The sequence below is a fragment of the Conger conger genome, chromosome 15, assembly GCF_963514075.1.
Source record: "Conger conger chromosome 15, fConCon1.1, whole genome shotgun sequence".
In the NCBI taxonomy this organism is placed as follows: domain Eukaryota; kingdom Metazoa; phylum Chordata; class Actinopteri; order Anguilliformes; family Congridae; genus Conger; species Conger conger.
Genome location: NC_083774.1, coordinates 41,951,275 through 41,967,320, shown reverse-complemented (window position 1 = coordinate 41,967,320; position 16,046 = coordinate 41,951,275). Strand labels below are relative to the sequence as shown.

General features: G+C 42.0%; 3 non-coding genes across 3 annotated transcripts; all 3 read left to right on the top strand.

The window, feature by feature from the left end:
- Window positions 1-1,323: 1,323 nt before the first annotated feature.
- LOC133112672 (U6 spliceosomal RNA) lies at window positions 1,324-1,430 on the top strand. The gene has a single exon (XR_009705489.1). It is a non-coding gene; the product is annotated as a U6 spliceosomal RNA (small nuclear RNA).
- Window positions 1,431-7,210: 5,780 nt separating this feature from the next.
- On the top strand, window positions 7,211-7,317 carry LOC133112670 (U6 spliceosomal RNA). The gene has a single exon (XR_009705488.1). It is a non-coding gene; the product is annotated as a U6 spliceosomal RNA (small nuclear RNA).
- A 5,684-nt stretch (window positions 7,318-13,001) lies between these two features.
- LOC133112669 (U6 spliceosomal RNA) lies at window positions 13,002-13,108 on the top strand. The gene has a single exon (XR_009705487.1). It is a non-coding gene; the product is annotated as a U6 spliceosomal RNA (small nuclear RNA).
- The last annotated feature ends 2,938 nt before the right edge of the window (window positions 13,109-16,046 follow it).

The following is a 16,046-nucleotide window of genomic DNA, read 5'->3' as shown; positions in this document are numbered from 1 at the left end:
CACGTGCTAGGCCGGCTATAGCTAGCTCGTTTGCTACCTTGGCGAGGCGATGTAATTTAGTGCTCCGGTGCCTCGCTTATTGTATGTGTCTGGCCATTTTGCATGCTTAGAGATTGGGGAAGTAGATGAGAAGCACCGTACGTGGCACAGGTAAAGACAATTGTCACAACATTTTCAGAGGCCTTGTTGGAAAACGTGGCATTTCCCCCACGTAGGCCCAGCGGACGCCAAAAGTCGCCGTGTTAAGTTAGCCTACACCACAGAAGTAAATAATCGTGTGCCATAGTGGCTAGCTAACGAAAACGACAACGCAGAAGAACCACTCAGCTTGCTTTGGTTGGATATACACACACGGCAGTCTGCTGAGTGGTCAAAGAGGGAATGCTGCTTTCCACGTTTGTTTTGAGCAAACACTCGTGTTTCGAAGAACTCGTTTCCTCCGCGTTTTCGTCCTTTTTAGTGAATTTCGAGTGCTTACTCTAAATTAACTTTTGATGAATTGCCTTGAAAAACTCAGCCTCCAGTTTCTGTTATAGTGTAAAGTACCTTTCGGGCGTACTGTATATGGTATTAGAAACCATGCAGTGTTTTTTTGTTTTTTTCTCAAGTGTCTCTATTAATTGTATGTAAACGATGTTCTTCCCATAGACTGTATCAAAGTAAGGCTCTTCCGTGCATGCACCGTCTTTTTGACGGTTTTCCCTTTTCTAGCTGGAGAGCCCTTGTGAAAGGAATGAGCCGACTGACCTCTGGTGGCAATTACTAGCAATGTACGGGGAGATCCGGAAGTACCGTATTTGAATTTGAAGATGGCGGGCTCCTTGTTTACTTTTCTTCAGATTTTACCTTTTGCTGTCAGATGGCCTGACCTTACCTATACCTAGTAATACTATTGTTTTGTTGTTGTGTTTTTTCTTTTTCTTTCAGTGTGCGATGAATCTTTCAAGCATGTTCAGCTGATGGTGACTGAGATGAGGACAGCATGCAGCGGACAGGCTGGAGGTGGTGACAGTGCAGTTCTTTGTGAGGGTGCAGCCAATAGCAGGATCGAGGCAGTCGGCTGCATAAGTCGGCAGCGCACATCCGTGGACTCCATTTGCCTGCCTCGGAGGGACATTGATGTCTAAATGTGTTCAGCTCAACATGAGAGGTTGTGTTTGATAAACCTCCTGATGCAGATTTGTCTTGTTTGTAAGTGCTGCCAGTTTAGGCTGTCCTTACGAGGCACACACGCGTGCTATGCATGCTTTCGCACTCAGTCCATGACTGCGAACCATGGCCAGAACCCGCCCCTTAGGTAGCGCAGGCTCAGGTAGGTCTCTTGTGCTCGCTCCGGCAGCACATATACTAAAATTGGAACGATACAGAGAAGATTAGCATGGCCCCTGCGCAAGGATGACACGCAAATTCGTGAAGCGTTCCATATTTTTAACCTTACCTGCGCACCAGTTGATATTTTCATGCCTAACCTGAGCTCTGGGTAACATTTTTTGTGAAGCGGTGCATATTTTGTGCCTTGCCTGAGGTCCAGGTAACATTTATTGGTGATTCTGTGCCTTACCTGAGCTCCAGGGTAACATGTTTTGTGATTTTTGTAAAACAGAAAGTTCTATTTTCATTTATACAAGCTGCTGTCCGGGTGTACCTAATAAAGTGGTCACCGAGTGTCCACTAACTCTGCTCGAGGGCAGAGGCTATTGTGACATCACAGGCTATTGTGACGTCACAGGAAATGGGTGGGCCAAATATTTGCATTTTCAGGCTGGTGGACAGGTGTACCTAATAAAGTGGTCACTGAGTGTGTATGAACCGCTAGAGGGCAACGGCTGTTGTGATAGCACAGGCTACTGTGACGTCACGGCAAATTGGTGGTCTTAAGTACGAGTGTAGAGATAAACCTAATAAAGTGAAACTCTGTCCTATTTTAAAAATAGAATCTCCATCTCTGCCGACCTTTTTTTATTTATTTTTTGAAATAAAATATCCATCTCGGTCCTATTTTAAAGAGTAGAACAGGTTCTCTGTATTGTTCCCATTTCAAGGAGTACAACAGGCCACTGAGGTGACTCGTCTTTGAAAAAGGCTTCATACGCCAGCGGACAAGTGCCTGGACATGGGCGGATGCTCTGCGTGAGGTGTGGTATGCTTGTGTGGCCCACTGGTGGGCCAGTAGCTGGCCATCTTCCCTCTGATCAAATAAACCCCAATTTCAAAGAGCAAGGGCTCATTTTTGGATGGTTGTTTGCTTTAGACTTGCAACTTGGCACTTTTTTCCCCCTCCGTTGATTGATGCAAATGTTTCTTTGTGCACTGCACACCACCTTGAGTGTATATTGGAAATAAAACTTTAAATGAGACGAATCGCTGTTGTCTGTTACTCTGACGACACTGAGTATCACGAGGGTATCTCCTAATATTTTGTGACTGTTCATATATCCAGGTCTAGCAAACTCGAATTCAGTTCTTGAGAATGTCTTGCTACTCATTGTCCAATTTCATTTCTTTTCCAGGCAGAAATTTTATTTGATAGTACAAAATGCAGAAAGGGAGCACCGTTGTGATTTTTAAAAATGATATTATTATTAATAATAATAATAATAATGACAATACAAATATGGCACAACTCGTTCACAGCAGAACATGGAGAAATGTCATGAGTACAAGAGATGGACGTGAATGGGGACCTACTTGTTGCTGCAACTAAATTCGGCAATTGTTCCAACAGTAGATAATAAACTGCCATCAAACAAAACAAGGACTGATTTGCACGTCCTCAAACTTAAACTGGAGCTATGCTGACGCCTAGTGTTAAAAGCTGAGCGTTTTTCTGCTGTTCAATATGTATGAAAATATATTTTTCACTGGCTTCTAGAGTGACTGCTATCGCGGTCACATGAGAATGATCACTGGTCTGATATTTTAATCACATAAATAAGTAGAATAAATAGAGCATGCCCATGGGAGGCATGTGTCCTGGTCTAAGATGTTCGCAGTGTCATGGTCCAAGCTGATGTCCTGCAGCGCCCGGCCCGTCTGCGACTGAGGTTCCCTGCAATGTGAGGCTGTGCACACAGGAAAAACATGCTTATCACAAGATTTATGAACATGCTATGTGACACAGAGTATTTAAAAGTAATAATAATAATAATAATAATAATTAATTTAACTTCACAGGGGCTACCAAGATGTAGTAGTTGACAGACCTAACCACAGCTAGCTAGCTACACTATACCACTGAAATGACTCACTTTTTAAAACATTTCGACAGAAATGATTAAATTGGGGGAGTAATTAGGCTGCATTATTCGTATAGTCACACGCTGAATCGAGGTATGGAGGTAGGTAGGTAGATAGCCAAGCAGCTATCCGCCTTGCAAGCCAGAGAATATTACGTTTTGTAATTAAAACGAAATGTGCGACATGCCAGCTTTGTCTTACGATATATTTCTAATGTAAAAATACATACATGATGTGTTTATACAGCTGGAAAGTTCTTTCATTCATTCGTTCTGTGTATTAACAGCAACGATAAACGTATTGAACAGCGCGAAAGCCAACTAGCTAGCCTGCTCTGACCATCGCTAACATGAAAATACAAATGATTCTTCTCATTTTAATAAAAATTTCATTAGAAAACGCATTGAAAGCTTACCTTTCACCGATGCGGGAGCAATGGCCGACGCGCCGATTTGAGTCAAAACGGAGGAAGAGCTACAATTGGCCGGCTAAACACGTGATGAATTTGGAACAAACACGTGTTCAATTTGGAACAAATCCGGCCATCTGATTGGCTGAGCCGCTTTGTCAAAGTTGGTGAAAGTTGTAAATTGGAACAAGGCACGGCCTCTGATTGGCTCCAATATTGGAACATATTGGAACATTGGAACATTGGAACAGAGAAGATCGGTAAAGTGGCCAAATCCATTTGACTTTTAAGAGGCCAGCCTGTAGTGCAGTGGCAAGGTCGGCGGTTCGAGCCCCGGTGTAGCTGCGATAAGATCCGCACAGCTGTTGGGCCCTTGGGGGATGCCCTTAACACCCCATTGCTCCAGGGCTGTTTCCTGCTTAGTCTAATCAGGACTTGTCGGTCGCTTTGGATAAAAGCGTCTGCTAAATAACAAATGATTATTTATTTATAGCTTGCATTGTAGCAACTAGACCTAACATCCTCAGAATGACCTACACCGTGGCACGGTGTCATTTTGTTGGGAATGTTAAATGAACCAAAATAAAGAAGAAGAAAAAAAAAAGTGAAACAGCAAAGTTGGGTGAATTTTGCAACTTTGAGTTGCATCAGGCAAGTATATTTCTCGAGTTATCAAAATACATTAGTTGTATTGTAGACTGGTTTCCGGTTTAATTTTGTCTTTCAACCTATAGGTACAACACACATCAGGACATGTAGGTCTCTTTGGATAAAAGCGTCTGCTAAATAACAAATGATTATTTATTTATTTATTTATTTATTTATTTATTTATTTATTTATTTATTTATTTATTTATTTATTTATTTATTTATTTATTTATTTATTTATTTATTTATTTATTTATTTATTTATTTATTTATTTATTTATTTATTTATTTATTTATTTATTTATTTATTTATTTATTTATTTATTTATTTATTTATTTATTTATTTATTTATTTATTTATTTATTTATTTATTTATTTATTTATTTATTTATTGCTAGCATTGTGGCAACTCAACCTAACATCCTCAGGATGGCCTACACAGTGGCACGGTGTTATTTTGTTGGGAATGTAAGGTATATTTCTCGAGTTATGAAAATACATTAGTTGTATTGTAGACTGGTTTTATTTTGTCTTTGAACCTGTAGGTACACCGCACATCCCGATAGAAACACACATCAGGACTTGTCGGTAGCTTTGTATAAAAGCGTCATCCTCAGGAAGGCCTACACAGTGGCACGGTGTTATTTTGTTGAGAATGTCTGTCCTCCAGGGTCCTCGTCGCACTTCATTGTGCGTCGCTCTGGATAAGAGCGTCTGCTAAATGCCTGCAATGTAATGTAATGTAATGTGAAAAAGAAAGAACGGGAAACCGCAATGCTGTGTGAATTCTGTTGGGTGAAACATTCGCAGCATTGAAAACCATTCGCGTTTTTTCCCCTTTACATAGTTCTGAATGAAGATCAGGTATATCATTCTGAGTACAGTAAAAAATAAAATAAAAAAGGAACTTTGTACATGGGGTATATTCCAGATGTCTCATTAAAAATGCATGTCTTACGAAATTTAAAACGAAATTAGATTGAAGGCTTCACAATAGCCCACAGTCTTGTCCCGGAGGCTAGAACCTAAAGGCATATGGTGATGCAGCGTCTTTTGGTTATTACTGCTCTAGCCTTTGGAATAGCATGGGTCTTCGCGACTCCAAATCCGTAGACATTTTAAAAAGAAATCGTAAGACACACCCTGTTGTAGTTCTGTCTGTAACGTGGTACACAAATAAAGTTTTGCGTAGCCACGCCTGTATTTGCACTCGGCCTACACGGGCAGATGGCTTCGTCGCCTACGGGAGATAATATTGTATTTTTCCAAATAGTTTCACTTGTTTCAGTTCGGTGCAATATGGACGCGTGCGCACATAAAACAGTGCTACTGCGGCCGGACGTCTCTCGGGTAAGGTTGCCTGCTGTAGGCGGTCCGCATGTCACGTTAACTTGGTGTAGAATCAACTTGTTCGCTTGCTAGCTAACGACTGGTGGCCATAGTCCTTCGCCTCCGCGTCGTACAGTAACCCCCTTGTTAACAAGATTATTCCTGATACACGTCGTAAATACAGTCGTGTAGGCTATTTATTGCATTTTCTGGAAGGCTTGGCTGCTGTGCGAGGATTATCCAGCTACTGAGCAAACTGTTTCCACGTGCTAGGCCGGCTATAGCTAGCTCGTTTGCTACCTTGGCGAGGCGATGTAATTTAGTGCTCCGGTGCCTCGCTTATTGTATGTGTCTGGCCATTTTGCATGCTTAGAGATTGGGGAAGTAGATGAGAAGCACCGTACGTGGCACAGGTAAAGACAATTGTCACAACATTTTCAGAGGCCTTGTTGGAAAACGTGGCATTTCCCCCACGTAGGCCCAGCGGACGCCAAAAGTCGCCGTGTTAAGTTAGCCTACACCACAGAAGTAAATAATCGTGTGCCATAGTGGCTAGCTAACGAAAACGACAACGCAGAAGAACCACTCAGCTTGCTTTGGTTGGATATACACACACGGCAGTCTGCTGAGTGGTCAAAGAGGGAATGCTGCTTTCCACGTTTGTTTTGAGCAAACACTCGTGTTTCGAAGAACTCGTTTCCTCCGCGTTTTCGTCCTTTTTAGTGAATTTCGAGTGCTTACTCTAAATTAACTTTTGATGAATTGCCTTGAAAAACTCAGCCTCCAGTTTCTGTTATAGTGTAAAGTACCTTTCGGGCGTACTGTATATGGTATTAGAAACCATGCAGTGTTTTTTTGTTTTTTTCTCAAGTGTCTCTATTAATTGTATGTAAACGATGTTCTTCCCATAGACTGTATCAAAGTAAGGCTCTTCCGTGCATGCACCGTCTTTTTGACGGTTTTCCCTTTTCTAGCTGGAGAGCCCTTGTGAAAGGAATGAGCCGACTGACCTCTGGTGGCAATTACTAGCAATGTACGGGGAGATCCGGAAGTACCGTATTTGAATTTGAAGATGGCGGGCTCCTTGTTTACTTTTCTTCAGATTTTACCTTTTGCTGTCAGATGGCCTGACCTTACCTATACCTAGTAATACTATTGTTTTGTTGTTGTGTTTTTTCTTTTTCTTTCAGTGTGCGATGAATCTTTCAAGCATGTTCAGCTGATGGTGACTGAGATGAGGACAGCATGCAGCGGACAGGCTGGAGGTGGTGACAGTGCAGTTCTTTGTGAGGGTGCAGCCAATAGCAGGATCGAGGCAGTCGGCTGCATAAGTCGGCAGCGCACATCCGTGGACTCCATTTGCCTGCCTCGGAGGGACATTGATGTCTAAATGTGTTCAGCTCAACATGAGAGGTTGTGTTTGATAAACCTCCTGATGCAGATTTGTCTTGTTTGTAAGTGCTGCCAGTTTAGGCTGTCCTTACGAGGCACACACGCGTGCTATGCATGCTTTCGCACTCAGTCCATGACTGCGAACCATGGCCAGAACCCGCCCCTTAGGTAGCGCAGGCTCAGGTAGGTCTCTTGTGCTCGCTCCGGCAGCACATATACTAAAATTGGAACGATACAGAGAAGATTAGCATGGCCCCTGCGCAAGGATGACACGCAAATTCGTGAAGCGTTCCATATTTTTAACCTTACCTGCGCACCAGTTGATATTTTCATGCCTAACCTGAGCTCTGGGTAACATTTTTTGTGAAGCGGTGCATATTTTGTGCCTTGCCTGAGGTCCAGGTAACATTTATTGGTGATTCTGTGCCTTACCTGAGCTCCAGGGTAACATGTTTTGTGATTTTTGTAAAACAGAAAGTTCTATTTTCATTTATACAAGCTGCTGTCCGGGTGTACCTAATAAAGTGGTCACCGAGTGTCCACTAACTCTGCTCGAGGGCAGAGGCTATTGTGACATCACAGGCTATTGTGACGTCACAGGAAATGGGTGGGCCAAATATTTGCATTTTCAGGCTGGTGGACAGGTGTACCTAATAAAGTGGTCACTGAGTGTGTATGAACCGCTAGAGGGCAACGGCTGTTGTGATAGCACAGGCTACTGTGACGTCACGGCAAATTGGTGGTCTTAAGTACGAGTGTAGAGATAAACCTAATAAAGTGAAACTCTGTCCTATTTTAAAAATAGAATCTCCATCTCTGCCGACCTTTTTTTATTTATTTTTTGAAATAAAATATCCATCTCGGTCCTATTTTAAAGAGTAGAACAGGTTCTCTGTATTGTTCCCATTTCAAGGAGTACAACAGGCCACTGAGGTGACTCGTCTTTGAAAAAGGCTTCATACGCCAGCGGACAAGTGCCTGGACATGGGCGGATGCTCTGCGTGAGGTGTGGTATGCTTGTGTGGCCCACTGGTGGGCCAGTAGCTGGCCATCTTCCCTCTGATCAAATAAACCCCAATTTCAAAGAGCAAGGGCTCATTTTTGGATGGTTGTTTGCTTTAGACTTGCAACTTGGCACTTTTTTCCCCCTCCGTTGATTGATGCAAATGTTTCTTTGTGCACTGCACACCACCTTGAGTGTATATTGGAAATAAAACTTTAAATGAGACGAATCGCTGTTGTCTGTTACTCTGACGACACTGAGTATCACGAGGGTATCTCCTAATATTTTGTGACTGTTCATATATCCAGGTCTAGCAAACTCGAATTCAGTTCTTGAGAATGTCTTGCTACTCATTGTCCAATTTCATTTCTTTTCCAGGCAGAAATTTTATTTGATAGTACAAAATGCAGAAAGGGAGCACCGTTGTGATTTTTAAAAATGATATTATTATTAATAATAATAATAATAATGACAATACAAATATGGCACAACTCGTTCACAGCAGAACATGGAGAAATGTCATGAGTACAAGAGATGGACGTGAATGGGGACCTACTTGTTGCTGCAACTAAATTCGGCAATTGTTCCAACAGTAGATAATAAACTGCCATCAAACAAAACAAGGACTGATTTGCACGTCCTCAAACTTAAACTGGAGCTATGCTGACGCCTAGTGTTAAAAGCTGAGCGTTTTTCTGCTGTTCAATATGTATGAAAATATATTTTTCACTGGCTTCTAGAGTGACTGCTATCGCGGTCACATGAGAATGATCACTGGTCTGATATTTTAATCACATAAATAAGTAGAATAAATAGAGCATGCCCATGGGAGGCATGTGTCCTGGTCTAAGATGTTCGCAGTGTCATGGTCCAAGCTGATGTCCTGCAGCGCCCGGCCCGTCTGCGACTGAGGTTCCCTGCAATGTGAGGCTGTGCACACAGGAAAAACATGCTTATCACAAGATTTATGAACATGCTATGTGACACAGAGTATTTAAAAGTAATAATAATAATAATAATAATAATTAATTTAACTTCACAGGGGCTACCAAGATGTAGTAGTTGACAGACCTAACCACAGCTAGCTAGCTACACTATACCACTGAAATGACTCACTTTTTAAAACATTTCGACAGAAATGATTAAATTGGGGGAGTAATTAGGCTGCATTATTCGTATAGTCACACGCTGAATCGAGGTATGGAGGTAGGTAGGTAGATAGCCAAGCAGCTATCCGCCTTGCAAGCCAGAGAATATTACGTTTTGTAATTAAAACGAAATGTGCGACATGCCAGCTTTGTCTTACGATATATTTCTAATGTAAAAATACATACATGATGTGTTTATACAGCTGGAAAGTTCTTTCATTCATTCGTTCTGTGTATTAACAGCAACGATAAACGTATTGAACAGCGCGAAAGCCAACTAGCTAGCCTGCTCTGACCATCGCTAACATGAAAATACAAATGATTCTTCTCATTTTAATAAAAATTTCATTAGAAAACGCATTGAAAGCTTACCTTTCACCGATGCGGGAGCAATGGCCGACGCGCCGATTTGAGTCAAAACGGAGGAAGAGCTACAATTGGCCGGCTAAACACGTGATGAATTTGGAACAAACACGTGTTCAATTTGGAACAAATCCGGCCATCTGATTGGCTGAGCCGCTTTGTCAAAGTTGGTGAAAGTTGTAAATTGGAACAAGGCACGGCCTCTGATTGGCTCCAATATTGGAACATATTGGAACATTGGAACATTGGAACAGAGAAGATCGGTAAAGTGGCCAAATCCATTTGACTTTTAAGAGGCCAGCCTGTAGTGCAGTGGCAAGGTCGGCGGTTCGAGCCCCGGTGTAGCTGCGATAAGATCCGCACAGCTGTTGGGCCCTTGGGGGATGCCCTTAACACCCCATTGCTCCAGGGCTGTTTCCTGCTTAGTCTAATCAGGACTTGTCGGTCGCTTTGGATAAAAGCGTCTGCTAAATAACAAATGATTATTTATTTATAGCTTGCATTGTAGCAACTAGACCTAACATCCTCAGAATGACCTACACCGTGGCACGGTGTCATTTTGTTGGGAATGTTAAATGAACCAAAATAAAGAAGAAGAAAAAAAAAAGTGAAACAGCAAAGTTGGGTGAATTTTGCAACTTTGAGTTGCATCAGGCAAGTATATTTCTCGAGTTATCAAAATACATTAGTTGTATTGTAGACTGGTTTCCGGTTTAATTTTGTCTTTCAACCTATAGGTACAACACACATCAGGACATGTAGGTCTCTTTGGATAAAAGCGTCTGCTAAATAACAAATGATTATTTATTTATTTATTTATTTATTTATTTATTTATTTATTTATTTATTTATTTATTTATTTATTTATTTATTTATTTATTTATTTATTTATTTATTTATTTATTTATTTATTTATTTATTTATTTATTTATTTATTTATTTATTGCTTGCTAGCATTGTGGCAACTCAACCTAACATCCTCAGGATGGCCTACACAGTGGCACGGTGTTATTTTGTTGGGAATGTAAGGTATATTTCTCGAGTTATGAAAATACATTAGTTGTATTGTAGACTGGTTTTATTTTGTCTTTGAACCTGTAGGTACACCGCACATCCCGATAGAAACACACATCAGGACTTGTCGGTAGCTTTGTATAAAAGCGTCATCCTCAGGAAGGCCTACACAGTGGCACGGTGTTATTTTGTTGAGAATGTCTGTCCTCCAGGGTCCTCGTCGCACTTCATTGTGCGTCGCTCTGGATAAGAGCGTCTGCTAAATGCCTGCAATGTAATGTAATGTAATGTGAAAAAGAAAGAACGGGAAACCGCAATGCTGTGTGAATTCTGTTGGGTGAAACATTCGCAGCATTGAAAACCATTCGCGTTTTTTCCCCTTTACATAGTTCTGAATGAAGATCAGGTATATCATTCTGAGTACAGTAAAAAATAAAATAAAAAAGGAACTTTGTACATGGGGTATATTCCAGATGTCTCATTAAAAATGCATGTCTTACGAAATTTAAAACGAAATTAGATTGAAGGCTTCACAATAGCCCACAGTCTTGTCCCGGAGGCTAGAACCTAAAGGCATATGGTGATGCAGCGTCTTTTGGTTATTACTGCTCTAGCCTTTGGAATAGCATGGGTCTTCGCGACTCCAAATCCGTAGACATTTTAAAAAGAAATCGTAAGACACACCCTGTTGTAGTTCTGTCTGTAACGTGGTACACAAATAAAGTTTTGCGTAGCCACGCCTGTATTTGCACTCGGCCTACACGGGCAGATGGCTTCGTCGCCTACGGGAGATAATATTGTATTTTTCCAAATAGTTTCACTTGTTTCAGTTCGGTGCAATATGGACGCGTGCGCACATAAAACAGTGCTACTGCGGCCGGACGTCTCTCGGGTAAGGTTGCCTGCTGTAGGCGGTCCGCATGTCACGTTAACTTGGTGTGGAATCAACTTGTTCGCTTGCTAGCTAACGACTGGTGGCCATAGTCCTTCGCCTCCGCGTCGTACAGTAACCCCCTTGTTAACAAGATTATTCCTGATACACGTCGTAAATACAGTCGTGTAGGCTATTTATTGCATTTTCTGGAAGGCTTGGCTGCTGTGCGAGGATTATCCAGCTACTGAGCAAACTGTTTCCACGTGCTAGGCCGGCTATAGCTAGCTCGTTTGCTACCTTGGCGAGGCGATGTAATTTAGTGCTCCGGTGCCTCGCTTATTGTATGTGTCTGGCCATTTTGCATGCTTAGAGATTGGGGAAGTAGATGAGAAGCACCGTACGTGGCACAGGTAAAGACAATTGTCACAACATTTTCAGAGGCCATGCTGGAAAACGTGGCATTTCCCCCACGTAGGCCCAGCGGACGCCAAAAGTCGCCGTGTTAAGTTAGCCTACACCACAGAAGTAAATAATCGTGTGCCATAGTGGCTAGCTAACGAAAACGACAACGCAGAAGAACCACTCAGCTTGCTTTGGTTGGATATACACACACGGCAGTCTGCTGAGTGGTCAAAGAGGGAATGCTGCTTTCCACGTTTGTTTTGAGCAAACACTCGTGTTTCGAAGAACTCGTTTCCTCCGCGTTTTCGTCCTTTTTAGTGAATTTCGAGTGCTTACTCTAAATTAACTTTTGATGAATTGCCTTGAAAAACTCAGCCTCCAGTTTCTGTTATAGTGTAAAGTACCTTTCGGGCGTACTGTATATGGTATTAGAAACCATGCAGTGTTTTTTTGTTTTTTTCTCAAGTGTCTCTATTAATTGTATGTAAACGATGTTCTTCCCATAGACTGTATCAAAGTAAGGCTCTTCCGTGCATGCACCGTCTTTTTGACGGTTTTCCCTTTTCTAGCTGGAGAGCCCTTGTGAAAGGAATGAGCCGACTGACCTCTGGTGGCAATTACTAGCAATGTACGGGGAGATCCGGAAGTACCGTATTTGAATTTGAAGATGGCGGGCTCCTTGTTTACTTTTCTTCAGATTTTACCTTTTGCTGTCAGATGGCCTGACCTTACCTATACCTAGTAATACTATTGTTTTGTTGTTGTGTTTTTTCTTTTTCTTTCAGTGTGCGATGAATCTTTCAAGCATGTTCAGCTGATGGTGACTGAGATGAGGACAGCATGCAGCGGACAGGCTGGAGGTGGTGACAGTGCAGTTCTTTGTGAGGGTGCAGCCAATAGCAGGATCGAGGCAGTCGGCTGCATAAGTCGGCAGCGCACATCCGTGGACTCCATTTGCCTGCCTCGGAGGGACATTGATGTCTAAATGTGTTCAGCTCAACATGAGAGGTTGTGTTTGATAAACCTCCTGATGCAGATTTGTCTTGTTTGTAAGTGCTGCCAGTTTAGGCTGTCCTTACGAGGCACACACGCGTGCTATGCATGCTTTCGCACTCAGTCCATGACTGCGAACCATGGCCAGAACCCGCCCCTTAGGTAGCGCAGGCTCAGGTAGGTCTCTTGTGCTCGCTCCGGCAGCACATATACTAAAATTGGAACGATACAGAGAAGATTAGCATGGCCCCTGCGCAAGGATGACACGCAAATTCGTGAAGCGTTCCATATTTTTAACCTTACCTGCGCACCAGTTGATATTTTCATGCCTAACCTGAGCTCTGGGTAACATTTTTTGTGAAGCGGTGCATATTTTGTGCCTTGCCTGAGGTCCAGGTAACATTTATTGGTGATTCTGTGCCTTACCTGAGCTCCAGGGTAACATGTTTTGTGATTTTTGTAAAACAGAAAGTTCTATTTTCATTTATACAAGCTGCTGTCCGGGTGTACCTAATAAAGTGGTCACCGAGTGTCCACTAACTCTGCTCGAGGGCAGAGGCTATTGTGACATCACAGGCTATTGTGACGGCACAGGAAATGGGTGGGCCAAATATTTGCATTTACAGGCTGGTGGACAGGTGTACCTAATAAAGTGGTCACTGAGTGTGTATGAACCGCTAGAGGGCAACGGCTGTTGTGATAGCACAGGCTACTGTGACGTCACGGCAAATTGGTGGTCTTAAGTACGAGTGTAGAGATAAACCTAATAAAGTGAAACTCTGTCCTATTTTAAAAATAGAATCTCCATCTCTGCCGACCTTTTTTTTTTTTTTTTTAAATAAAATATCCATCTCGGTCCTATTTTAAAGAGTAGAACAGGTTCTCTGTATTGTTCCCATTTCAAGGAGTACAACAGGCCACTGAGGTGACTCGTCTTTGAAAAAGGCTTCATACGCCAGCGGACAAGTGCCTGGACATGGGCGGATGCTCTGCGTGAGGTGTGGTATGCTTGTGTGGCCCACTGGTGGGCCAGTAGCTGGCCATCTTCCCTCTGATCAAATAAACCCCAATTTCAAAGAGCAAGGGCTCATTTTTGGATGGTTGTTTGCTTTAGACTTGCAACTTGGCACTTTTTTCCCCCTCCGTTGATTGATGCAAATGTTTCTTTGTGCACTGCACACCACCTTGAGTGTATATTGTAAATAAAACTTTAAATGAGACGAATCGCTGTTGTCTGTTACTCTGACGACACTGAGTATCACGAGGGTATCTCCTAATATTTTGTGACTGTTCATATATCCAGGTCTAGCAAACTCGAATTCAGTTCTTGAGAATGTTTTGCTACTCATTGTCCAATTTCATTTCTTTTCCAGGCAGAAATTTTATTTGATAGTACAAAATGCAGAAAGGGAGCACCGTTGTGATTTTTAAAAATGATTATATTATTATTAATAATAATAATAATAATAATAATAATGACAATACAAATATGGCACAACTCGTTCACAGCAGAACATGGAGAAATGTCATGAGTACAAGAGATGGACGTGAATGGGGACCTACTTGTTGCTGCAACTAAATTCGGCAATTGTTCCAACAGTAGATAATAAACTGCCATCAAACAAAACAAGGACTGATTTGCACGTCCTCAAACTTAAACTGGAGCTATGCTGACGCCTAGTGTTAAAAGCTGAGCGTTTTTCTGCTGTTCAATATGTATGAAAATATATTTTTCACTGGCTTCTAGAGTGACTGCTATCGCGGTCACATGAGAATGATCACTGGTCTGATATTTTAATCACATAAATAAGTAGAATAAATGGAGCATGCCCATGGGAGGCATGTGTCCTGGTCTAAGATGTTCGCAGTGTCATGGTCCAAGCTGATGTCCTGCAGCGCCCGGCCCGTCTGCGACTGAGGTTCCCTGCAATGTGAGGCTGTGCACACAGGAAAAACATGCTTATCACAAGATTTATGAACATGCTATGTGACACAGAGTATTTAAAAGTAATAATAATAATAATAATAATAATAATAATAATAATTAATTTAACTTCACAGGGGCTACCAAGATGTAGTAGTTGACAGACCTAACCACAGCTAGCTAGCTACACTATACCACTGAAATGACTCACTTTTTAAAACATTTCGACAGAAATGATTAAATTGGGGGAGTAATTAGGCTGCATTATTCGTATAGTCACACGCTGAATCGAGGTATGGAGGTAGGTAGGTAGATAGCCAAGCAGCTATCCGCCTTGCAAGCCAGAGAATATTACGTTTTGTAATTAAAACGAAATGTGCGACATGCCAGCTTTGTCTTACGATATATTTCTAATGTAAAAATACGTACATGATGTGTTTATACAGCTGGAAAGTTCTTTCATTCATTCGTTCTGTGTATTAACAGCAACGATAAACGTATTGAACAGCGCGAAAGCCAACTAGCTAGCCTGCTCTGACCATCGCTAACATGAAAATACAAATGATTCTTCTCATTTTAATAAAAATTTCATTAGAAAACGCATTGAAAGCTTACCTTTCACCGATGCGGGAGCAATGGCCGACGCGCCGATTTGAGTCAAAACGGAGGAAGAGCTACAATTGGCCGGCTAAACACGTGATGAATTTGGAACAAACACGTGTTCAATTTGGAACAAATCCGGCCATCTGATTGGCTGAGCCGCTTTGTCAAAGTTGGTGAAAGTTGTAAATTGGAACAAGGCACGGCCTCTGATTGGCTCCAATATTGGAACATATTGGAACATTGGAACAGAGAAGATCGGTAAAGTGGCCAAATCCATTTGACTTTTAAGAGGCCAGCCTGTAGTGCAGTGGCAAGGTCGGCGGTTCGAGCCCCGGTGTAGCTGCGATAAGATCCGCACAGCTGTTGGGCCCTTGGGGGATGCCCTTAACACCCCATTGCTCCAGGGCTGTTTCCTGCTTAGTCTAATCAGGACTTGTCGGTCGCTTTGGATAAAAGCGTCTGCTAAATAACAAATGATTATTTATTTATAGCTTGCATTGTAGCAACTAGACCTAACATCCTCAGAATGACCTACACCGTGGCACGGTGTCATTTTGTTGGGAATGTTAAATGAACCAAAATAAAGAAGAAAAAAAAAAAAAAGTGAAACAGCAAAGTTGGGTGAATTTTGTAACTTTGAGTTGCATCAGGCAAGTATATTTCTCGAGTTATCAAAATACATTAGTTGTATTGTAGACTGGTTTCC